The sequence below is a fragment of the Dasypus novemcinctus genome, chromosome 23 (genome assembly GCF_030445035.2).
Source record: "Dasypus novemcinctus isolate mDasNov1 chromosome 23, mDasNov1.1.hap2, whole genome shotgun sequence".
Classification (NCBI taxonomy): domain Eukaryota; kingdom Metazoa; phylum Chordata; class Mammalia; order Cingulata; family Dasypodidae; genus Dasypus; species Dasypus novemcinctus.
The window spans coordinates 43236116-43261972 of NC_080695.1; positions in this window are offsets into that span (position 1 = coordinate 43236116).

Genomic DNA, 25857 nt, shown 5'->3' on the forward strand with positions numbered 1-25857 from the left:
CTACCTCAAATTCATCAACATGACTCTTGCACATATATATTTTTTCTCACAGAATGTATACATGACAAGGCAAAGTAACCGCTAACATGGGCTAACTCACAAGAATACTATTGTCTCAGAGCCCGGAAATGTCCATAATTGAATTTCTTTGTCTTAGAAAAATAATATAGCACTGTCTATTGAAGTGATATATATATATTTATATATATTTATCTAAGCCTTTGATGATAAATTAAGAAATGAGTGTACTGTGTTCAACTTCAAAAAATGTCTATTTGAAATTAAATGCACATTCTTTAAGCGAATGTGTTTTAAATTTAAAGAAATTCAATTTAAGTGAATGTGAAAGTATGTTGCCAGCCTGACTCTTTAGTTTGTTGTTTGATTTTTATAATTTGCTGACTCTTAAGTTGTTAGAAAACTTATTTATATAAAATAATCTTATTTTATATTCTTTCAATTCAACTAAATTATTTTAATTGAATTTCTATCTTTATTTTTTTAACAAATCAATTTTAATGAAACTCAAATAGAATAAATCCATTCAAAGTATACACTCAGTGGTATTTGGTGTAATCGCATAGTTGTGAATTTATCACTTTAATCACTTTTAGAGCATTTTCATTATTCCAATAATGATAAAAATAAAAAAACAAAAAACAGCCAACCAAAAAAACCTAATCTCCTCTTAATCTCTCTGTGCTTCCCAAACCATACACAGCTACTAATCTGTTTTCATCTCTCTAGTTTATTTCTATTTTACAAAAACAGTATTATTTTGCATGAGGTTTCACCATGTTATACAGTCCCACGTTACATATTTTACTTTTACTTCTAGTAATATAAATGTCCTTAGATGTTCCATTTCATTTTTATTACATTTTTAATATTATTTTTAAAAAGATACTGAGATTACAGAAGTTCACTCAAGTCAGAATTGAAAAAGGAGTATCAGATTAATTACTAAATATGAGGTGTCAAAAGGAATGGTAGCAACTAAGGGGAATTTGAACAAAATAATTTTATTTGGAGTACCTCACAAAGATGTTATTTGAAGTTGTTCATGCTGTAGCCCCAAGATTTAGTATAGCTAACTATTCTTGATCATTTAGTGAATACTGAAACATATATCTGGCACAGAAAAACACATATGCTGTCTTCTCTTTTTCTACGTAACATAATCCATGGATAGAAATCTGGAGTGAAGCTTACAATGCATACGATCCATTTGTCAAATCTTGTCTTATTTCTACCCACACTAACTGCATATATCTACTAGCCACAATATTAGGACAGAGTTTGACCAAGCTTTTAACACAGTTAATTGGAACAGCAGTGTCAGCCCACAATCTTTAGGAGAATGTGATGAAACATCCCTCCAAAAGACCCTAAGTGGCAGAATGTCCACCAGGTCACATGTTCAGGATTGAATCATACCCGTACCCCATAAAGATATGTCAAAGTCCTAAAGGCCTATCCTGTGGGTGTGAACCCATTTGAAGACAGGACCTTTGAAATGCTGCTACTTAAGGGGTGGCCACACTGAATGAGTGTGGGCCTCGATCCAATATGACTGAAGTCCTTCTCAGGAAAGGAAATTGGACATGGGAGTAGAAGTCAGAGAAGGAGAGAGGGATTTCCATGTGATGAAGGAACCCCAAGGATTGCATCAAGCTAGCACCAGAAGCCTAGAAACTCTAGGAGAAAGCATGGTCTGCTGATACCGTGAGTCTGGACTTCTAGCATTCAAACCTGTGAGACAATAAAGTCCTGTTGTTTGAGCCAACCCTGGCAAACTAAGGCATCATATAAACTTTGATTTTATTGTAATATCAGATCTATATCCTGCCCCCAAAAACACGTGTGAATTTGTCATACACTTACAACAGTGCACCTTGGATGGTCCAGTTGCACTTATAAGGGCCAGTCTCTGCACTTAGCGAGTTGAACATCCTTGTCCTATTACCCAGGACTTCTGACTTCCCCCCTCTAATTAAGAAAGTTATAGTTGCTAAGGTCCCAGGATAACTTCTACCTGAGTCCTCCCAAGTTATCCGGATCATAATATAAGAAATTGGTAGGTGATTTTTCTGGGACATTGTGTGGGCAAATGTTTCATAAAGTCTACGAGTTGAAAGGACATTAGAAGTTTTCTAGCTTGATCTTCTTGAGAGGTATATAAAATGCAGTGAAAAATTTTCTTTTATAACCTTGCCTTTTGTATTTCAAGTAAGTTGTGTTTAGGAACGTGAGAATTACTTCCTGTGAAATAGAAGGTAAGAAACACTTACTTGTAAGGCTCCATGTTAACTAATGTTCAATTGTTAATATCTTTGCAACACAGTTGCTTCCTGGGTTTAACTAAAGCATGATTAGAATTTAGTATTAACAACAACAAAAAAACACAGAAAACAATGATATCCAAAATATAGGCAGCAAATGTTCACTGGTTTTGTGTAGTAGCAGAGTGGCATAAAAAGTATTCATCATTCACTAAATTTGGAGCAGCATTAGCAAAGTCAGGGATAGATGGCTTATCAAATGACTTAAAATTAAAGGTCATAGAAGTTTAAAACTCCTGACTCAGAGCTCATCAGGAGAAGAAAGAGAAAGAAGACAATCATATCTGAGCCTTGGGTGTTGATGTAAACATTCTAGGAAAAGGAAACTTGTTCAAATGACAGGTGAAAACATAGAACACTTTGCCCTAGATCAGTAACTTATAGTTAGTACAGTCTATAGACTGATCTTATAAAACATCACATTCATTTAGTTCAAAAATAAAAACATAGGGAAACTGACTTTGGCCCAGTGGTTAGGGCATCGGTCTACCACATGGGAGGTCCGCGGTTCAAGCCCCGGGCCTCCTTGACCCGTGTGGAGCTGGCCCATGCGCAGTGCTGATGCGCGCAAGGAGTGCCGTGCTACACTGGGGTATCCCCCCCGTAGGGGAGCCCCACGCGCAAGGAGTGCACCCATAAGGAGAGCCGCCCAGCGCGAAGGAGGGAGCAGCCTGCCGAGGAATGGTGCCGCCCACACTTCCCGTGCCGCTGACGACAACAGAAGCGGACAAAGAAACAAGACGCAGCAAAAAGACACAGAAAACAGACAACCGGGGGAGGGGAGGGGAATTAAATAAATGAAAATAAATCTTTAAAAAAAAAAAGTTTAAAAAAAAATAAAATAAAATAAATAAAAACATAAAGTTGGAAATGATCTTGGGGTTTGAAAAATGTAATTATATATTACAATAGGATAATCTTATAGAATTAGTTTTTTGAAAATATATTACCCACAATACTTAAACTTTCTTCTTCTCAATTAGCAGGCAGGTGTTAGCATCTTTCAAGACTGATGTCTAACAATTCAAACTTTAAAATCCATCAAATTTTGGGGACTTTACATTTTCAAAGATCTGTGAAGTCATTATAACCCTAATGATAAGACAGTGCTAACTTTGGGAATGTCCCACCATAGGATGTGCTATGGAGATGAAATATCTATCATACATATAAGGGTAATATGAGGCTCTAATGAGAAATTATATTGAGTGTATCTATATCACTTTTTTAAATTGCTTTTCTTGAATATAATGTAAATCAAGCCTTCTCATATGGAACACACCATGGGCAAGACAGATAATTCTTTGTATATCATGTGTGTCCCAGCACAAGTAGAATGTTCCGAAGCAAAATATTGTATCTCCATTTACATCATTTTGCAGCCTGAATTAGAACCTATTAGACTGAAAATCTAGGACTTGGCTAGAAATAAAATTGGTGATACTATAAAGTGACAAATGATATAATTTTTAAAATTCAGCTAAAAAGAGGTATCCTGTGACCTAGGGAACCTTTTGAATGTGAAGACAATGATAAAGTCTGAGTTTACTCTTCTTACTCTCCAGTCACTTTCTTTTCCAGAAGGCAATGGTTGGGGATATGACCCAACCCGCGGATCAGTCGAAGGAAAGAAGACCTGAGGGAGGGAGTGGGAATGAAAAAGGGACAAGAGACACAAAGAATGGAGACAAGACAGGATTCTGATCAAGTCTCGTTTATTGAGGGTCAATCAGGGGTTTTTATAGCCAGGGATGAATGAGGTGGTACATACTGACAACACATGTGTCAGTAAATGATTGGTTAACTAGATTTTGATTCTCGTGCCACACGCACGTGCAGATGGTTATTTGGCAATGTCCATGGAAAGACTTTCCTGCTCTTTAGGGAGAGCCCAATTGGAGCCCCGGGGAGTGGCGGCGTAAGAATAGAAACTTAATTGCTTCAGTGAGGGTGGGGAAAGGAAACTTAACTGGGTTAGTATCTAAAAACAGCACTTAGCAACAAGATGGCCAATACAACATCTGTGCGAGAGGCAGCTTCCCACAGGGATAGTCGGGATATGATAACACCCTCTAGGCCAGTCAGATCCCCTCCACAGGCAGCTGTCCAGAAGAGGAAATGTTAGGAGGGGACTAAGGCTGTTTAGTGTGCAATGAAACATCACAGAAATCTTCTGGGAAAAAAAGGCTCATTCATTAGTATTTTCACCCTCCAGGGGGTATCAAGTCACCTTGTGATAAAATTTTAAGCCCCAGGAAATCTGTACATTTTTGTATCATTGTTAATGAATTGTATATAATTAATCACTCTGTTTTTAAGGAAAATTTTAAATCTTCTGACAAATATACATTGCCTCTTGTAATTTTAAACTTTATCCAATTAAAATGAATAGAATTCCTTAATCCCCTGGAATTTCCAACACACATACACACAAAAGCAAGTAGGGGCAAAAGTGGATCAGCATGAACATCGTTTTATGGTCATGTGAATTCTCTTGTTATTTTTTATGATTTACAAAATCATTGCTTACTTTTTCTATGAAGCATACTTTCTAGATGGTAGAAGGTGTAAGGATCATGTATCTTTTCTCACCTTTGTATCTCCAAAGCCTAGCACAGTCCCTGGGATAATATGTATTCAGAAAATATCTGAAGAATGAATGAACACCCATTATTTCATATATTTTTCACAATACTCTGATACATGTAGGGTTTGGATTATTTTCCTCTAAGAAACTAAGTGATATTTAGGCATATGTAATCAATAAAGGACTTTTGGTCACAGTGTTTACTATATTATTATTAGAAACAGCATTTTATATGGTAATTAAAATTTAGTTTCTTTTCTCATGCATCAATTTTGAGTAAAATGTGTTCACATTTATATCAGTAAGGTAATGAGTAAGAGTTCCATGCTGTTAAAATGTAAATCTGAAAATGTTTAGGACTGTTTCACTGATAAGTTGTATATCATAATTTATATCAAATGGAAGGTGTAAAATACTGGAAATTTCTTAAGTACACACACAGAATATGTGTGGATATATGATGTTTAAAAATTCTTTATATCAAGTTCTATGGTCACCAAGTTGTTTTTAAAAAGTGATATCATTCCCCCATTAAGCCATGTGTTCTCCTTTACTATAATTTTTCTTTCACATTATTTATCCTACATGCAATTAGAAAAATAAAGAAGTAGAGAGGAAAATGCCCTAATCAGTGAATCTTTTCCACAAAAGATGACTTTTTTGGTAAATTGAATAAAAGTATGTGTGAATATGATAAAGATACATCATTTAAATTTTCTGGGATTGGTGTGTTTTACAATACACATTTAATTTTCCTGAAACCAGAATATTCCATAAGAAAAATTAAGTTAATATCCGGTATATTTCTTTTGCATTATTAAAATCATTTCACAATCTAATCAAATGAACCCCAGAGTAATATCACAGGGAAAATGCATAATAAATTCTTACTGCTGTACTCTCAATAAAAGTAATATGATGGAATTTTCACAAAGTGATAAAAACCACACCCCCAACTGAATTTTAATAAACTATAGGGAAACAATTGCTTCATGGACTTTCAGAGGGCTATACCTCACCCAGAATTAACAGCAGATGCTGACCGTGTTAGGCATAAGAAGCTTGTACAAATTAGGGACGTAGTGCTAATACAGAGAAAGAAGGTATTTAAAGATCTGAGAAGATTCCACTCCATGCAGGTTTTGAAAGATGAAAAATGACATTTCAGGACACTGGCTACAGGGTGCTATCAGCAGGAAGAAATTGGAAATGACATTCAAGTATTGATTTAAAAGAAACAAAGGGGAAATCTTGCCTTATTCAAAGAGATACCAAGAGGCACTTTTCAAATGCTATTTATAACCTTTAAAGTGGAATAACTAGTACCATCCTGCCTTGCTTGTTACCTTTTTTGGTCTTCACTTTATTATTCTTCATTTTAGCTTCAATAGATTTTATTTAGATAATTTATGAAATATTTAGGATGTGATTAGCATCTACTAGAAAATGCACTCAGAGACCCTAAGAACTCTTCCAAAATGAATGAACATAGAAAAAAAAATCCACAAATTCATATAAATCCACAATCCTTTATTGGAACCAATCAGGGTTTTGCCAATGCCTACTCCCACACTATTATATATATATAAACACACACACCCTTATATATACACACACACATATATATAAATGTATACATATTTATACACACACATATATCAACAACTTTCTACTTCAGGGACTGAGGCAGAATTCTTTGAGACACAGCAATATTCCTGTATCAAAATATTTGAATATTAATGCTGTTAAGTCAGAAAAATAACTCTTACAGAGCCAGTCTTTATATTAGGATAGGTGGTTGCCACCAAATGAGTTTCTGCAAACATATGAAAAACTTTTATCTTGCAGAGTTCTTTAGAATTTGGACTTGGGAATAAGGAATTGAGGACTATATAAGAAAAGAGAATCTGACTATAGACTTGAGGGACACTTTACTCAGAATTAGAAAGTAGTTAAGTATTCTCTATTCTGGAGAATCTGTCCTATTAAGGCTTGGCTAAATGAGTCAAAAGCAGGAGCTGTACCATCCTAACAGTCCTTCGGGAAATCAAGAAAGGAAAGGTCTCAGGGCATACCACAGGCAAGAGTAAACCAAAAAACAAGCTGGTGAAAATATGTGTAACATAGAAAACAGATGAGATGCTAAAGATTGTATAAGAGATAGATACAAAAGATATGTATAATTCTTATGAAAGAGAGAGAAGCAAATTAGAATTAGAGGGGAAATAAACTAATACAAAAAGAAAAGAATTAAATTTGCAGCAAAGAAGGAAGAAACAAACTGAAATGTCCAATGAGCATAAGAAAACATGTTCAACTTCATTACTATTTTTAAAAAATAAAGCAAGACAGAATCATCACTTTCAATGCAAAATAAAGTATGAGATTAATAAATATATGTCGTGGATTTTCTGAGTCTGGGAAAATAAACCTCTCACACATGTTTGATGGCAATGTTATTTGGTGCAATCTTTCTGGAGAAGTTTTGAAAAATGTTTTGAAAGCCCTAGATGTATGTAAAGTTATACAAATGTCCCAAGAAAAAGTGTCATTTTGTACAAAGATCAAGACCCTATAGTTGAACCTGCTTCACGTCACAGCCCTGCTCAGTAGTACAGGTATGGATTAAGCTTATTTCAGTTTCCTAATCAGTTTAGTATACATGAAAATAGCTCATGTACTAAATCTCTTCTGAAGAGGAAGTGTAATAGCTTGCTAACTTGTTAACTTGTCTGTCTCGCTACGATTTTCTAAGCTAATTGAGGACAGAAATTATCTTCTTCACTATTTTCCTCTATTTTTTTGTCTTTATTTATTGTTTTAATGTAACATTCAAAAAATATGAGGTCCCCATCTACCCCCACCCCCGCTCACCCCACTTCTCCCCCCATAACAATCACCTCCTCCATCATAATGAGACATTCATTGCATTTGGTGAATACATCTCTGAGCACCACTGCACCTCATGGTCAATGGTCCAAACCAGAGCCCACACTCCCCCCACAGTCCACCTAGTGGGCCATGGGAGGACATACAATGTCCGGTAACTGTCCCTGCAGCACCACCCAGGACAACTCCAACCCCCAAAAATGCCCCCACATCATATCTCTTCCTCCCACTCCCTACCCCCAGCAGCCACCATGGCCACTTTCTCCACACCAATGCCACAATGTCTTTGATTACTACTCACAATAGTTCATGAATAGAATATCAGTAAGTCCATTCTATTCCATACTCTATTCCTCCATCCTGTGGACCTTAGGATGGTTGTGTCCACTCCACATCTATATCAAGAGGAGGCTTAGATTCCACATGGATGCTGGATGCAATTCTCCTGCTTTCAGTTGTAGGCACTCTTGGCTCCCTGGTGTGGTGGTTGACCTTCTTCACCTCCAGGTTAGCTGACTGGGGTAAGTTCAATAAACCAGAGTGTAGGAACTGCAAGTCTGTTGAGGCCCAGGGCCTGGCTATCACATGGTCAGTCCAGAGATTCAGGTCCCTGGGTATACACTAAACACGAGCACCAACTACAGATCCATTAAAAGTAACAGGAGAGGCTTGTGGATAAAGATCACATCTGAGTCCAGCTCCACCACACGGAAACACAAACTCCAAAGAAGGGCGAACTGACATGGCACTGAACTCCATCTGCCATGACCACAGAACCTATGGGTCTCTGCAGCCCTCAGAAGAACCAACACATGTGTTGCATCTACTTTTATCTGTCTCTGGAACCCTGCTCAGGTGTGCATAAGGGATACCCTCCCAGCTCTATTTGGAGACTCACAGCCATATAAACTCATTTGTCCTTTCCATTTCCCTCTTTGATTCAGGTCAAAAAGCATTTTTTAAAATTTTATTTTATTCATTTTCTTTTAAAATATTACATTCAAAAAATACGAGGTCCCCATTCACCCCCATCGCCCCCACCCCACCACTCCCCCCACAGTAACACTCTCCCTCATCATCATGACACATCCATTGCATCTGGTGAGTACATCTCTGGGCATCGCTGCACCCCATCGCCTGTGGTCCACACCATAGCCCACACTCTCCCACGTTCCATCCAGTGGGCCATGGGAGGACATACAATGTCTGGCAATTGTCCCTGCAGCACCACCCAGGACAACTCCAAGTCCCGAAAATGCCTCCACATCTCATCTCTTCCTCCCATTCCCTGCACCCAGCAGCCACCATGGCCACTTTTTCCACACCAATGCCACATTTTCTCGATTATTACCCACAATAGTTCATGAATAGAATATCATTAAGTCCACTCTAATCCTTACTGCATTCCTCCTTCCTGTGGACCTTGGCTTGGTTGTGTCCATTCCACATCTATGTCAAGAGGGGGCTTACATTCCTCATGGATAATGAATGCAATCCTCCTGCTTTCAGTTGTAGGCACTCTAGGCTCCCCGGTGTTGTGGTTGACATTATTCAACTCCATGTTAGCTGAGTGGGGTAAGTCCAATAAATCAGAGTGTAGGAGCTGAAGTCTGTTGAAGCTCAGGGCCTGGCTATCATATTGTCAGTCCAGAGATTCAAATCCCCTAGATATATAACTTAAACTCCACCAACTACAATTCCAGTAAAGTAGCATGAAAGGCTTGTGAAAAGAGATCACATCTGAGACCAGCTCCATCACGCAGAAACACCAACTCCAAAGAAGGGCCAACTGACATGGCAGTGAACTCCATCTGCCATGACCATAAAACCTGTGGGTCTCTTTAGCCCTCAAAAGAACCAATACCTGGGGTTGTATCTACTTTATCTATCTCTGAGACTCTGCTCAGGTGTGCATAAGGGTAATCCTTCTGACAACCTCCAGCCTCTTTTTTAGAGACTCATAGCCATATAAACTCATTTGTCCTTTCCATTTCCCCTTAATTTAGGTCAAACAGCATTTTTAACTCCTGTTATTATATGTAGACAGGGATATTCTGCTGGTCCTCGCTGAACCTTTAATTCAAGGTCATTTTCTAGTTATGTCATCAGCTGGTACTTGGTAGTGATCCCTCGGTGCCAAGGAGGCTCATCCCCAGGTGTCATGTCCCACACTGGGGGGGAAGGCAGTGCATTTACATGCTGAGTTTGCCTTTGAGACTGGCCACATTTGAGTAACACGGAGGCTGTCAGGAGGGAACTCTTAGGCACAGTGTTGCTCTAGGCCTGTTCTTATTTCAGGTGTATAGGCTCACAAGCATAGTCATTAGTATCTCACTCAGTGAGCTCACTGTTGGACCCTCATTCCTTCCTGGTCCTTGCCATTGCACCTGGGGGACTGCCACTGCTCCCCTAGGGACCATGACAGAGCCCCCCACCCCCCAGCAAGGAACCCAGTACCCCCCCCAGCTGTTGTTTTAAATTGTTTCACTATGAGTATATCCAAACATTTCCATGCACCCTGGACACATGCCCTGTATAACTCCCTGTCAACCATATGTCAAAAAGCATTTTTAACTCCTGGTATTATATGTAGACTGAGAAATTCTGCTGGTCCAAAAAGACCTGTTTATTCAAGGTTATTTTCTAGTTAAATCATCAACTGGTACTTGGTAGTAATCCCTCGGATCCAGGGAGGCTCATCCCGGGAGTCATGTCCCATGCTGGGGGAAAGGCAATACATTTACATGCTGAGGTTGGCTTCGAGAATGGCCACATTTGAGCAACACAGAGGCTCTCCGGAGGTAAGTCTTAGACACCCTGCAGCTCAAGGCCTTGTTCTTATTTCTGGTGCACAGGCTCAAAATCATAGTCATTAGTATCAAGGGCTCATTGTAGGACCTTCCTATTTTTTGGTCTTTGCCAAAGCACTTGGATTGTTGCTGTTCCTTTAGGAACTGTGATAGAGCTCCCCTGGCTAGGAACTCAGCACACACCTCAGTTGGTTGTTTTTAATTGTAACCACTATGAAAATATCCAAACATTTTTATGTACCCTGGATATATGCCCTGTACAACTCCCTGTCAACCATGTGCCCCCTATCAATAATATCCCATACCAGTATTCCTCCCCTGCCATTGTTGAACCTCTCTGTGATCCAAAACTTCTTAAAAAATGAAGCCCAATATATTACCATGTTCCATTAATAGTAAAATGGAATATAGTGTGCGGCGGCTTGCTCGGTCGGTAGAGGTGGGGTCTGGCTGCGGATGAGGGGTCGGTCCAGCTCAGGACGAGGGGTCGGTCCCACTTGGGATGAGGGATCGGTCCCACTTGGGATGAGGGGTCGGTCCGGCAGCAGACGAGGGGTCGGTCTCACAGGGGTTGCGCAGTTCGGCTGATGGGGTCGCCCGGCAAAGCCGGCGACGAAGAGGTCGCCCGGAGAAGCAGGCGATGAACTGGGGACAAGGGAGGCCAGGCCCTTGTCGGGGGCTCTCAGGACTGGAGGGCGCACGGCAGAAAAACTACCGTGGAGACAAGGTAAACACGCAAGTCCAACATTATTGAGGGAGAGGCAACAGTTTTATAGGGGCTGGGGAAGGCTGATTGGTCGAAGCCACGCCCTGTTCTGATTGGTTGCCGGAGAAAGGTCAGTGGGTGGTACTGGACGGGGGAGGGGTGGTGGTTAGGGATTGGCTGTCGCTGTTGCTGGGGGAAGGGGCAGGGTTTAGGGATTAGTGGCTGCTGTTGCTGGGGTGGAGGGCAGACTTGAGTTTCCCGCCCACGCCTGGCTGTTGCTGCTGTCGGGGGAGGGGAAAAGGGCAGACTGGAATTTTCCGCCCTGCGCCTGCGCAGGGAGAAAGAAGAAGAAGGGTGCTGCCCCACAGGCATCGTGTGGCGCCATCTGGGAGGAGGGGCGGCCGCGGAAGCATGGCTGCCGAGAAGGGGAGACCCGAGGGCACTCTGCGCCCATGCCGAGCTCCCTTCGGGGGTGGCGGTGAGTCCGACCAGCCACCCTATTATGGGGGCAGCGGCTTGGCCTGCCGCGGCTGCTCCCCCGCCAGGCCAGCAAACCACACTTCAGCCCGAGGGGTGACCGCAATAGTGATGAGTTTAAAGGTTAGATATAGAATATATATTAATTTAGAAAAAATAAGGTAAAAATAAATTGGGGTATTAAAAACTTTAAAAAAGAAAAAGCTTTGTTTCTGATGTTTTGCCTTCCATTACTGCAATAAGTGTTGCCCTGCATGCAAATTGGAAAGACAACTTCTTGCATCTTTTCCTCAGTGTCTATGTCCTTTCTTTTCCTAATTATTAAGCTTATATTCACAGAAGTTTTAGATCACAGTAATTCATGTATACAATTATAGTACTCCCACATATCCAACATAAAACCCTTTTCCCTTCCACAGCAATAATCTTTTTACATGTTCACACTATATTTACTAAAACTGATGGACAGATATTGAGACAAGAGCTTTCAAACAAGGTAACACTTGGGTTTACATTGTGGTTCATATTTTAGACTATACAATTTTCTAAAGTTTTAGATATCTTATGTTTTACATTATGATTTACATTTTAGCCTATCAGCCCCTATATATTTTTGGTGTAATTTAACATGTCTTATATCCATCTTTGCGTAATCTTGTGAAACACGTCTATTGCCCACACAGTTACATTGATTCCATCTCTTAAAAACCTCTTTCCCCCTCCCCTCAGGGCCCAGAGTGACAGTCAATCTTCATTGCTTGAAAGGCCATGTTCAGAGATACTTGGACAGTGTTGAGGGCTTGACATGCTCAACTGCCCTAATACATTGGGAGCCACCATTTCTCTCGAGAGATACAACTCCCTCCATTTGAGAACATCAGTTCCCCCCAGGATGTGAGTATACCTTCACTCTCATTATATGGGTCTCTGTCCAATGATATAATCCCCTATGGCAAAATGAGCACTCACACACACCCAAGAAGCCTGTCCTGTGTCAGATTATCCCTTTTAATCATCTTAAACAGGTAACCTTCCTTATTTTATTTTTGAAAAATTTTTCTCAGCATTATCCTCTCAACCAAATACCTGACAATCTCCTATGTTCACATGTTCCCCCACTCTCCCCCTAATTTCTTGGGCAATATTAAACATCCTCCTATCCCTAGACCCCCGCAAGCCTGCAAAGCCCCACTCAAAGGTAACCCTATGCCCCCATTTTATCCATTCCTGGTACAAATACTTACCTCCAGATTATCATAGATTTGACCCATGTAGGTATCATCTTGCATCCTTCCTCTACCCCCCAATTTCCTTTAAGCCTATCATCCAGTCTCTAGCTCTCTGAGGCAGCTTGGTTTACTTATTTCATATCATTGAGGTCATGTAGTATTTGTCTGTCAGTGCCTGGGTTGCTTCACTCAACATAAGGGTCTCAAGATTCATCCATGTTATCACATGTGTTTGTAGTGTATTCGTTCTGAAAGATGAGTATTCCATTGTATGTATATACCACATTTTATTTATCCATTCATCTGTTGATGGGAATTTGTGTTGATTACAACTTTGGCAATAGTGAACAATGCTGCATCTATTGGTTTGTGCCCTTGTTTTCAGTTCTACTGGGTATATACCCAGCAGTGGAATTGCTGGGTCATATGACAAATCTATAGCTGGTTTTTTGATAAACTGCCAAACTCTCCTCCAGAATGGCTGGATCCTTCTGCAGTCCCACCAGCAGTGGATGAGTGCTCCCATTCCTCCACATCCTCTCCAGCATTTGTAGTCTTCTGTGTTTTTCATAGCTGCCAATCTTATGGGAGTAAGATGGTATCTCATTGTACTTTTGATTTGCATTTCCCTAATAGCTAGAGATTTGGAGCATTTTTTCATGTGCTTTTTAGCCATTTGTATTTCTTCTTTGGAGAAGTGTCTGTTTAAATCTTTTTCCCATTTTTAAAATGGGTTGTTTGTCTTTTTATTTTCGAGATATAGGGGTTCTTTGTATATGCAGGTTATAAGTCTTCTATCAGATATGTAGTTGCCAAATATTTTCTCCCATTGTGTAGGCTCTCTTTTCACTTTGTTGACAAACTCCTTTGAGGTGCAGAAGGCTTTAATTTTGTGGAAGTCCCATTTATCTATTTGTTCTTTTGCTGCTCATGCTTTTTGTGTGAAGTTCATGAGGCCATTTCCTATTACAAGGTCCTGTAGATGCTTCCCTACACTGCTTTCCAAAGTCTTTATGGTCTTGGGTCTTATATTTAGGTCTTGTGTCTTATATTTAGGTCTTGAGTTGATTTTTGTATAAGGTGTGAGTTGGTAATCCTCTTTCACTCTTTTTCATATGGATATACAGTTCTCTAGGCATTGTTTGTTGAATAGGCCATTCTCTCCCAGTTGAGAGGGTTTGGTGGCTTTATTGAATATTATATGACTATATATAGGAGGATCTATATCAGAACTCTCAGTTCGGTTCTATTGGTCAGTGTGTCTCTCCTTGTGCCAATACCATGCTGTTTTCACTACTGTAGCTTCATAGTATGTTTTGAAATCAGGTACTGTGAGTCCTCCAAATTCGTTTTTCTTTTTCAATACATCTTTGAATATTTGCGGCCTCTTTCCTTTCCAAATAAATTTCATAGTTAGTTTTCCTTGTTCCTAAGAGAATACTGTGTTGATTTTCATTGGAATTGCATTGACTGTGTAGATCAGTTCTGGTAAGATAGACATCTTAATAATATTTAGTCTTCCTATTCATGAACAGGGAATATTCTTCATTTATTTAGGTCTTCTTTGATTTCCTTAAACAGCGTTGTGTAATTCTCTGTGTATAAGTTTTTTACATCGTTAAATTTTTTGTCTTTATTTTTTTAATATTACATTCAAAAAATATGAGGTCCCCATATACCCACCACCCCCCTCACCACACTCCTCCCCCATAACAACAATCTCCTCCATCATCATGAGACATTCACTGCATTTGGTGAATACATCTCAGAGCACCGCTGCAACTCATAGTCAATGGTCCACATCATAGTCCACACTCTACCATGTGGGCCATGGGAGGACATACAATGTCCGGTAACTTTCCCTACAGTATCACCCAGGACAGCTCCAAGTCCCGAAAACACCTCCACATCTCATCTCGTCCTCCCATTCCCTACCCCCAGGAGCCACTATGGTCACTTTCTTCACACCAATGCCACATTTCTTCGATTACCAATCAAATAGTTCATGAATAGATTATCAGTAAGTCTACTCTAATCCATACTCTGTTCTTCCATCTTGTGGACCTTGGAATGGTTGTGCCCACTCCACATCTGTAAGAAGAGGGGCTTAGATTCCACATGGATGCTGGATACAATCCTCCTGCTTTCAGTTTTAGGCACTCTTGGCTCCATGGGGTGGTGGTTGACTTCTTCAACTCTATGTTAGCTGAGTGGGTTAAGTCCAATAAACCAGAGTGCATTACCTGAAGTCTGTTGAGGCTCAGGGCCTGGCTATCACATGGTCAGTCCAGAGATTTTATTCCTAGGTATTTGATTTTTTTAATTTACTATTGTAAATGGTATTTGTTTCTTTATTTCCTCCTGAGCTAGCTCATTATTGTTGCACAGAAATGCTACTGATTTTTCTAAGTAAAGTAAGAAGTACCCTGGGTGACTTTACTAAACTCATTTATGAGGTCTAGAAGCTTTGTTGTAGACCTCTCAGGGTTTGCTATGTATAGGATCATATCATCTGCAAATTTGAATGTCTTTTATATCTGGTTCTAGCCTCAGTGCTCGAGCAAGTACTTCTAAAGACAATGTTAAATAGAAGAGGTGATAGTGATCATCCTTGTCTTGTTCCTGATCTTAGAGGGAGTGTTTTTAGGATTTCACCATTGTAAACGATGTTGGCTGTGGGTTTTTCATATATAGTCTTTATCATATTCAGAAAATTTTCTTGTATTCTAATCTTTTGCAGTGTTTTTATCAAGAATGGTTGCTGTATTTTTCAAATGCTTTTTCTGCATCTATAGATATAATCATGTGATTTTTTTCCTTCAATCTGTTTATATGGTGTACTACATTGATTGATTTTCTTATGTTGAACCATCCTTGGATACCTAGAATGAATCCCACTTGGTCATGGTGTATAATTTGTTTAATGTGTTGTTGGATAGGGTTAGCAAAGTATTTTGTTGAGGATTTTTGCATCTAGGTTCATTAGAGAAATTGGTCTGTAATTTTCCTTTCTTGTGGTGTCTTTGTTTGGCTTTGGTACTAGGGTAATGATGGCATCATAGAATGAGTTAGGTAATGTTCCTCCTGTTTCAATTTTTTGGAAGAGTTTCAGCAAGATTGGCATTAGTTCTTTCCAGAATGTTTTGTAGAATTCACCTGTGAAGCCATCAGGCCCAGGGTTCTTCTTACTTGGGAGGATTTTAATGACTGATTCTTTCTCTTTACTTGTGATTGGTTTGTTGAGATCATCAATTTCTTCTTTCATCAATAGAGGCCGCTTATGTGTTTCTAGGAATTTGTCCATTTCCTCTGAGTTGTCATTTTTGTTGGAATATAGTTTTTCAAAATATCCTCTTATGATAGTCTTTATTTCTGTGGGGTCAGTGGTGATATCTCTTTTCTCATTTCTTATTTTGTGCATTTGAATCTTCTCTTTTTTCTTTGTTAGTCTAGCTAAGGGTTTGTTAATTTCATTGATCTCAAAAAACCAGCTCTTGGTTTTACCTTTTCAAGTGCTTTCTTATTTTCTATTTCATTTAGTTCTGCTCTTACCTTTGTTATTTTTTTCTTTCTTCTTCCTGTGGGGTTAGTTTGTTTTTTTTTTTTTCTAATTCCTCCAAATAGGCAGTTAGTTCTTCAATTTTTGCTCTTTCTTCCTTTTTGATGTATGAAGTTATGGCTATAAATTTCCTTCTCAGTACTGCTTTTGCTGCATCCCATAAGTTTTGGCATGTTATGTTATCAATTTCATTACTTTCAAGGTAGTTATTAATTTCTTTTGAGATTTCCTTTTTGACCCACTGTTTTTTTTTAAAGTATGCTGTTTAATTTCTGTATCTTGGGAAATCTGGGTGTCTGGCCCTGGCAGATTTCCAGCTTCAATTTACTGTCATCAGAAAAAAATATTTTGTATGATTTCAATCTTTCTGAATTCATTGAGCCTTTCATTGTGGCCTAGCATATGGAGAATGACCCATGTGCACTTGAGATCCATGTGCACTTGAGAAAAATGTGTATCCTGCTGTATTCAGGTGTAATGACCTGTATATGTCTATTAGGTCCAGCTCCTCTAATATACTCTTCAAAGTTTTTGTTTCTGTATTGATTCTCTTTTGAGATGGTGTGTCCAAAGTTGATAGTGCTTTTTAAAGACTCCCACTATAATTGTAGAGGCATCTATTCTTTCACTTAGTTTTCCAGTGTTTGATGCACATATTTGGAGGCACCCTTGTTAGAAGCATAAATATTTATGATTGTTTGTTCTTCTTGAAAGATTATCCCCTTCACTAATATGTAGTATCCATTTTTGTCTCTCACAATTGTTTCACATTTAAAGTCTATTTTGTCTGATATTAATATAGCTACTCTTACTTTTTTTTGGTTATTGTTTGCTTGTAAGATTGTTTTCCAGCCATTCACTTTCAACCTCATTGAATCTCTGGGTCTAAGATGTGTTTCTTGTAGACAGCATATAGATGGGTCATTTTTCCTTATCCAATCGTCCAGTCTGAATCGTTTGACAGGTCAGTTTAATCCACTGACATTCAGTGTAATTACTTTCAAGGAATTTCCGATGTTAGTCATATTTTGTTTAGACTTCTGTTTGTCATATTTTGTTTTTTTCCTTCTCTTTTTGTCTTTTTTGTTGCTCTCACACTCTCCTCCAACTCTGCCTCTCCTGTTTTTTTCTTTCCTCCTGCAGAACTCCCTTTCTTGAAGGGCAGGGTTCTTGTTGGCATACTCTTTGAATTTTTGTTTATCTGTGAATATTTTGAACTTTCCATCATTTTTGAATACTGTTTAGCTGGGTAGATTATTCTTGGTTGGAATTTTTTTTTTTCTTTTAGTACCTTAACAATATCATACCACTGCCTTCTTGCCTCCATGGTTTCAGATGAGAAATCAGCACTTAATCTTATGGAACCTCCCTTGTATGTGATGGTTCTCTTTTCTCTTGCTGCTTTTAGAATTTTCTCTTTGTCTTGAGCATTTGATAATTTGACAAGTATATGTCTTGGGGTACGCCTGTTCGATTTATGGTGTTTGGGGTGCGTTGTGCTTCCTGGACATGTACATCCCTCTCTCTCAGTAGATTTGGGAAGTTTTCAGCCATTATTTCCTCCAACACTTCTTCTGTCCCCTTTCCCTTCTCTTCTCCTTCTGGGATGCCTATAATACATATGTTTGTGTGTTTTGCATTGTCATTCAGGTAACCTAAGTACTAGCTGGATTTTTTCTATCTTTTTATCTATCAGTTCTACTACCTGTACGATTTCAGATGTACTGTCTTCCATGTTGCTAATTCTCTCCTCTGCCTCTTCTAATCTGCTGCTTTTTGCTGAGAGTGTATTTTTGATTTCTTGAACTGTGGTATTCATCACCATCATATCTCTTACCTTTTTGCATATACATACAATTTCCTCTCCAATTGTTTTCTTCATATTGTTAATCTCTTCCTTTACTTCATTAAGTTCGTCTCTAAAATATGTTTTGAGATCTTTAATTACTTCTCTGATGTTCTGCTCCTCTTCCTGGTTTTTAGTTTGCTCATTGGATTCAGCATGTTTTCCTGATTATTAGTTTGGTTTGTAGTTTTTTGTTGCTGTCTGGTCATCATTTTATCTTGACGGGTTTAATCAGTTCCTTAGCTTCTATTCCTAGTCTTGGGGATTAATTAGTTGTTGTTCATATGTAAGTGTTATGTCTTCTCTTTGTCACTTTGTTCTTGTTACTTTACTTTTTTGTTGCTGGGTAAGTTCACTTTGAAGGAGAATAGTAGTGCCAGGGAAAGCAAAGTGAGTAAGAAAAGAAAATGTATAAAGTATTATTGGTAATATATGTTAACAGAGCAACAATGTGAAATCTAGGAGAGTGGATATTAGACTCATGTAAGTAGTGTAGAGTAATAGCAGTAAGTAGAGTACCTATAATGAGACATTCAACTGAATATAGGGAGGATTATAGTATGAATTAAAAGGCCAGTGTTTTCATTTGAGAGGGAAAGAGAAAAGAAAGATAATAATATCAAAATGGCCCTCCTCTTGACATAGAGGTGCAGTGGACACAACCAATCCAATGTCCACATAGAAGAGGTGGCATTGGAATGGGAAAAGTGGACATAGTGGACGAAGGGTATGGGGAAAGGCAGGAAGAGATGAGAGGTGGAGGCGTCTTTGGGACATGGAGCTGCCCTGGATGGTACTTCAGAGGCAATCACCGGACATTGTAAATCCTCACAGGGCCCACTGGATGGAATGGAGGAGAGTATGGGCTATGATGTGAACCAATGTATATGAGGTGCAGAGGTGCCCAAAGATGTACTTACCAAATCCAATGGATGTGTCATGATGATGGGAACGAGTGTTGTTGGGGGGGGAGAGGGGGGGTGGGGGGATGGGGTTGAATGGGACCTCACATATATATTTTTAATGTAATATTATTACAAAGTCAATAAAAAATAAAAAAATTTAAAAAAAAAAAAAGAGAAAAAAAATAATATCAAAATGGATAAAAGACAGAAAACAGAACAAAGGTATTAGAAATAAAAAGTGAGACAATTTGGGGGCCAAAGAAAGGGAGGTGGAATGTAAGAGAAACAGTAGATGATGGAGGATAGAAAGATGTAGGGGAAGGGGGTTAGCGTAGGTGGTCAAAATCAATACACACAGAAAAGAGGAAATGGAGAATGAGGTAACACAGCAAATGTGAAGCACTCCTTGCAGCACCTATTATATAAAGTAAATAAAATAAAAAAGAAGAAAAAGACAGAAAAGGGGGGGGCAAAGAAAAAGGAGGGAAACAAGCAAGAACAAGAAAAAGAGGGAAAAAACTAAATAAATGAAAAAGTACCTTGGGGGATAAAATCGGAGAAAAGACCAGGAGAAAATGCAATATTAGCAACCATGACAGAAACAAACAAACACATAAACAAACAAAAAAAAGAACCAAGATTTCAAACTAGGAGTCCTCTTTGCAGTTAGATAATATGCTTAGGGATCTGATCTTCCCCTTTCCGTTCCTCACTTCTCTCTCTCCCAGGGCTGCAGGAAAAATGCCTGAGAGGTTGGGTAGGAGATTCAAGTAGGTCCTTGTTGAACCAACTCAACACAGAAGACTATGACTCTTAATTTCCAGAATGAGTGTACCTACACTTCACCAGAAACCCCAAATATGCTAGTGGAAGCTTGGATAGCAGGTCCTACAGTCCCTTCCCCTTAAGTGTGCTAGAGGAGGTCTAATTGACTTTCTGATTCCACCTTCTCCCAGACCAAGTTTCCTATCCCAGGACATTTAGGTAAATTGGGCTTTCTCAGAAGATTCGGCTCTCCTTTCTTCCCAGACTCTCCCCAAGTCAGCTGGTACATTCCTCCAAGCTCAGGGATAAAGAAAGAAAAAAAGAAAACAAAACAAAACAACAACAACAAATGCGGAGGGCTAGGGTAATCAAGAACCTCAGACAGACCTCAGGACACGGTGGATTCAGGGATGGGAAGTCCGTGATACGGCAGGCTCAAGGTGTGTGAGTCTCCAGAGCATGGGCCACCAGGGTTTAGGTGACACAGACCTGGGAACCACGCATCCGGTTAATACCAGGTTTGGCAACACTGCAGCACAACAGAGATTTCAGGCATCACCATGGCTGGGCTGCCAGCCCCCAAGGGTTTTGGTGCACCCGAACACAACAAAGATTTTGGATCGGTGCAGCCGGGCTGCCAGCCCTAGTGGGATGGGTTCCACCTACAACTTCTGACCTCCGTGTCAGAAACCCAAAATTCCACCTCTTGCAAGAATCTCCTTCATTACTCTCTCACCAAATCGACATCCAGACACCTCCTGCCCTGCAAGCCCCAGAAACAGCCCTCTCAGGGGTTGGGAACACCCCAGCACAAGAAAGCCTTCAGGAATTGCCGCTGCAGGATTGCCAGCCCCAGGGGGAAGGGTCCCGCCCACAACCTCCGACCTCCATGCAAGAGACCCAAAATTCTACCTCTTGAAAGAATCTCCTCTGTCACTGTCCCACCAAATCGATGTCCTGCCCTGCAAACACCCAAAACAGTGCAGTCTAGCGGGACTCCAACCCTACTGAGCCACTTCTTTGCAGGAGAGACTATGAGGTGCACTCACTCAGACACCATCTTGCCCTCCCTCCTCCCCTGTTTGGTTTTTATGAGATGTTTAAATATACATGCCTGTATCTACAACACAATAAAACAATAAAATGAGCATCAATGTCATCACCACTCACTATAACAAACAATAGGATCAATGCATTTGAAGCCTCTGGTAGGCCCTTGTGCATCTCACCTTCTTCTTCCACTCCCCAAGTAATTACTATTCTGATGAATTCATGTTTATCATTCACTGGCTTCTTTACATAACTACCATATATAGATGAATTCCCATAGTAAACATATATGTTTACCCCCTTTTGAATTTAAATGAATGAGATCATGAATTATATAAATGAAATATTATTTGTTCTCCAATGGCTTGGTTTGTTTTTTTTTTTTTCTTAATACTATGTTTCTGAGAGTGATGATGCTTTGATATCATCATTTTCATTTTTGTACGGTTTTCTGAAGGTGAATATAACACAGTTCACCCATACATGTGTTGAATATTTGAGTCATTTGCATTTTTTTGCTCTGACAAAAAATGCTGCTATGAAAATTCTTGTACATATTACTAGTATACATTTGGTCTTTTAAACTATCTGTATTCATGTTTTAGGATATCAGTTCCAAACAGCCTGTAGTTGGATTGTTTTTTAATTCAATAATAATTAAATAATTACCTTATCTTAATTTTAATTGGGCAGAGTATAGTCATATTTAATAGACTTACTGCTATATTTGAATTTAACTCTACCATCTTAAATTGTGGTTTCTAAGTGTTCCCCTTGTTTTCTTACCTTCTTTTTCTATTGATCAATTTTTATTTTCCCATTCTTTTATTTTAGTGGGTTCCCAAGAAATTTTAGCATGTATTTAAGTCTAATATTCTTACTTTCCTCTCCAGAACCTTAGAACATCTTAATATTGATTGTTCCCTCTGACTTACATTATGGCTGTCAAGTATTTTACATGTTGTTTCTTAAACCCTATAAAGTAGACATAATCATTATTTTGTTTTGTATACCAAATAGATTAAACAGTATTTTAACTTTATACAGTTCATGGTTGTTTATATTTACCCACACATTTAACAATATTATTATTATTATCTAATAAATTTCCACAGGGATAATTTTCCTATATCCTAAAAAATTTTCTTGAAAATTACCTAAAGTGAGGATGTGTGATGGTTGGGTAATTGTTTATCAAGTATTTGATTCCTTTCCCCTTTTACTATGGATGGAGACTAGGCCTTTTGGTATTGGGTTTGAACATGTGACTTCTGTTGCCAATGAGATATTATTAGGGGTGATACAAACAAAGGCTTGACCTTGTGTAAAAGCCCGACCTCCCTACCTTTCTGCTATAAGCATGATAAGGACATGCCTGCAGATCTTAGAAGAGTAAGAAGCACATGAAGCAGAATTGCCTCCGTAAACCTGAAGACCTGAATCTTCAAACAGACCCTCAAAAGTGTAAGAGTCAATATTCACATCTGTGCTCTAAAATAGTGTTGTTTCAGTTCACTCACATTATGTTCAAAGTTTTGGAGTGGTTTGTTATGCAGTGAGACTGACTGATACAAGCAAGGTCTCTGGTGGAAAACTCTCTCAAGTTGTTTTTTTCATTTTGTCCAAAGAACATTTAATCATCCTTTAATCCTAATGTTTAAATTTCTGAGTTGATAGTTGTTTTTTTCTCAATACTGTAAAGGTATAATTATACTATTTCTGGATGACAATGTTCTGCTATCCCTCAGGCTGACACTTGTTCATGTCATCTTTCTGTCTTTGAAGTTGTAAAGTTCCACAATAGCCTATGTATGAATTTCCCTTCAATAGTCCTCCGTGGGATTTCTTGGGAATCTTGAATATGGAGATATTGCCATTATAATATTGAATATCACTCCTCTTCCATTCTCCCTGTTCCTGTCTTCTGGAATTTGAATCTGAGAAATGTATCTATGCACCATATCTTAACTTTCCTTTCATTATTTTTTATCTTTCGTCTGACTTCTGGGTAATTTTTTGAGTATTAACTTCCATAACCCTCTCTTCCTCAGTATCAAATTATTTAAAACCTGTCATTCAGCGTACTCATTATTGTGCTTTTATATTAGTTATAATGGATTTTTTCAAATATACTTGGTCCTTCATATGTTGTTTCATATTCATATTTCTTTCATTTTTAAACACATTAAACATATTCATAAATTGAATCTGATAATAATTACAATATCAAATGTAAATAAGTGGTTTGTGATGTTTTAAATTGAAATTCTCTTCCTCAGAGTTTTGCTATGCTATTTATTTGAGGTCTGCTTTGAAGGTACTTTCTTCAAGAGATCATCTGCATTTTATTTTCCCATGTGCCTGGAACACTGGCAGCATTTGACATATTTAAAAGAAATTCTCAGTTTGAGGCAATTTAGACCACAAAGACATTGTGAATTTGTCTTTAGGCCAGATTTAACCTGCTTTTGATTATGAGTTTATTCATACGTTATATCCATCAGTGTCATCCAGAGATCTTATGTTTTCTTGGTGTCTGTTCACTCTGTGAGGCAAATTCATGTGTTTGTTTCATTCTCCTTACACTAAATATAGAAATCTTTGAAATTGTAGCCATATGATGACTTCTTTTCCTTTTCCTTTTCCTTCTCTTTGTTTTGAGGTACCAGGCATGGTGATTGAACCCGGGACCTTGTATATGGCAAGGCAGCGCTCATGCACTCTACCACATCGACTTCCTATAGTGGTTTTTTTTTTTTCATTTGTGTGCTTGTTGTTTGGTTTGTTTGTTTGTTTGTTTTCTTCTTTTTAGGACGCATCAGGAACCAAACCTGGGACCACCCATGTGGGAAGCAGGTGCTTAACTGCTTAAGCGACATCTGCTCACCTTCATGTTTTCTTTTCAATATTGGAAAGATCTTAGAATTTGCTTACCACTCCATGAGCCTTATAGGACTCTCTAAATGAGAGATGAATGTCACCTAGGATCAACAGATGCCCTCAAGACAATGCCAGCTTCTGAGCTTCCATTAGCACTCTGTACTTCAACTTTTATATCATGTGGAGGGCTCTGAAGATTCTCCACTTTCTTGCAGGCTCACTGATGCATTTTAAAAGGTTAAAAATAAATCTTATCATATTCCTTTAGTATATTTATAGTGGATTACTTTCAAATATTTATTTTACTATAATACAGGAAATTGAAGCTCCTCACTCACAGTTATTTCTTAATCCCACAGCATAATGTCTAATACATCCTATTTGCCATCTTTATCATTGTTTTTATCAATATTAGTGTTTTTAGTAGAGGAATTCCCTTCGGAAATAATGTACCCCGTGGAGATTAAGAATAAAGGAAGTGTTTGGGACTCAAAGTAGTTTTTTTTTTTTTCCAATAGGAAAGAGCAGTAAATAAGAAATAAGTCACTTGAAAAAGAATTTTTAAAGTTTTACCCTCTTCTCCCATCAACAGCAAAGATGAGAGGACAGAAAAGTTAGGAAGTCAAGCATATCATTCCAAAACACTAGTATAGCAGTGAAGAGGAGATAAGATTAGAAGATACACAGTTTATAGTTAGATTGCCATAAATGTCACACTCATAAACAATGTTTATATTACAGAAGAATAACCACAGACTACAATCTCCAGAATCATAACTCATAGCAGCAATAATCCAGGCACCACAAAAGCAATGGCATTAAACCAGTATTTTACAAGTTTTCTTGAATTTCTGTTTGAGTAAATTTCGTAAGAATCTAAGACCTACCTATGCTTTATCCTCACTGAGATTCCTCTGGGATTTAGATAACATCATAAGAAAACCCTACTATATACAATCTTGTTCATTGATCCCCATATCACATCCTTAAAACAAATTTCATATTTCCATTAGAAAAGTGGCCACATGCATGATTAAGTACACATTTTCAGGTAACAGTTTCTGTCACAGTTTTATGTAGTATTAAAATAAATTAAGAAGTAAAGTTCAGAAAGTAAGCCAAGAAGATCAGCATGGACTTGAGTCTACTAATTTTAAAGGCCAAGAATTTTTTATAAAATTATTTCCCTTTCACAAATTTTTGCTCAACATACAATAAAAGCAAGATGCATAATACCCAGTAAAGAAACTGTACAAAAGGTGCACAGATTTTCACATGGAAAAAAAATTCAATTGATATCAGTCTTTCAAAAACTAGTCCTGTACAATCTTTCTGACAGTTACTAATAGGTATCTGTTCCAATAAGTTTGGTAAATAGTGCATATTCTGGCTCCCTAGTCATGATTTACTTTGCACATTAAAGACTAAAGGTTCAGAGAAGTCCTATAGGAAAGAAACCATTTATTTTCATTGTTTAATCCAGGGGACCCTATATTTATGTGATTAGAAGCATATTTTCACCAGAAAACCTGTTAAAACTCTGCAAAACAAAGATCCACAGAATATTAATGAATGACACACTAACATATTGAAATGGTTATATGTCCTTTACTAGTATGCAGTTTTACGCATTTTGAAAGTACAACTGCTACTTCCATACCACATTTTAATTTGGAATATCTGTAATAATAGAGCACACTATTAAAAAGTTATGTATTCAGGATGGCAATGTTCCATAATAAACAGAAATACTGCATCTACATAACTAGCCAAAGCTTATATCAATTATATGAAAATGTGAGGTACAGCACA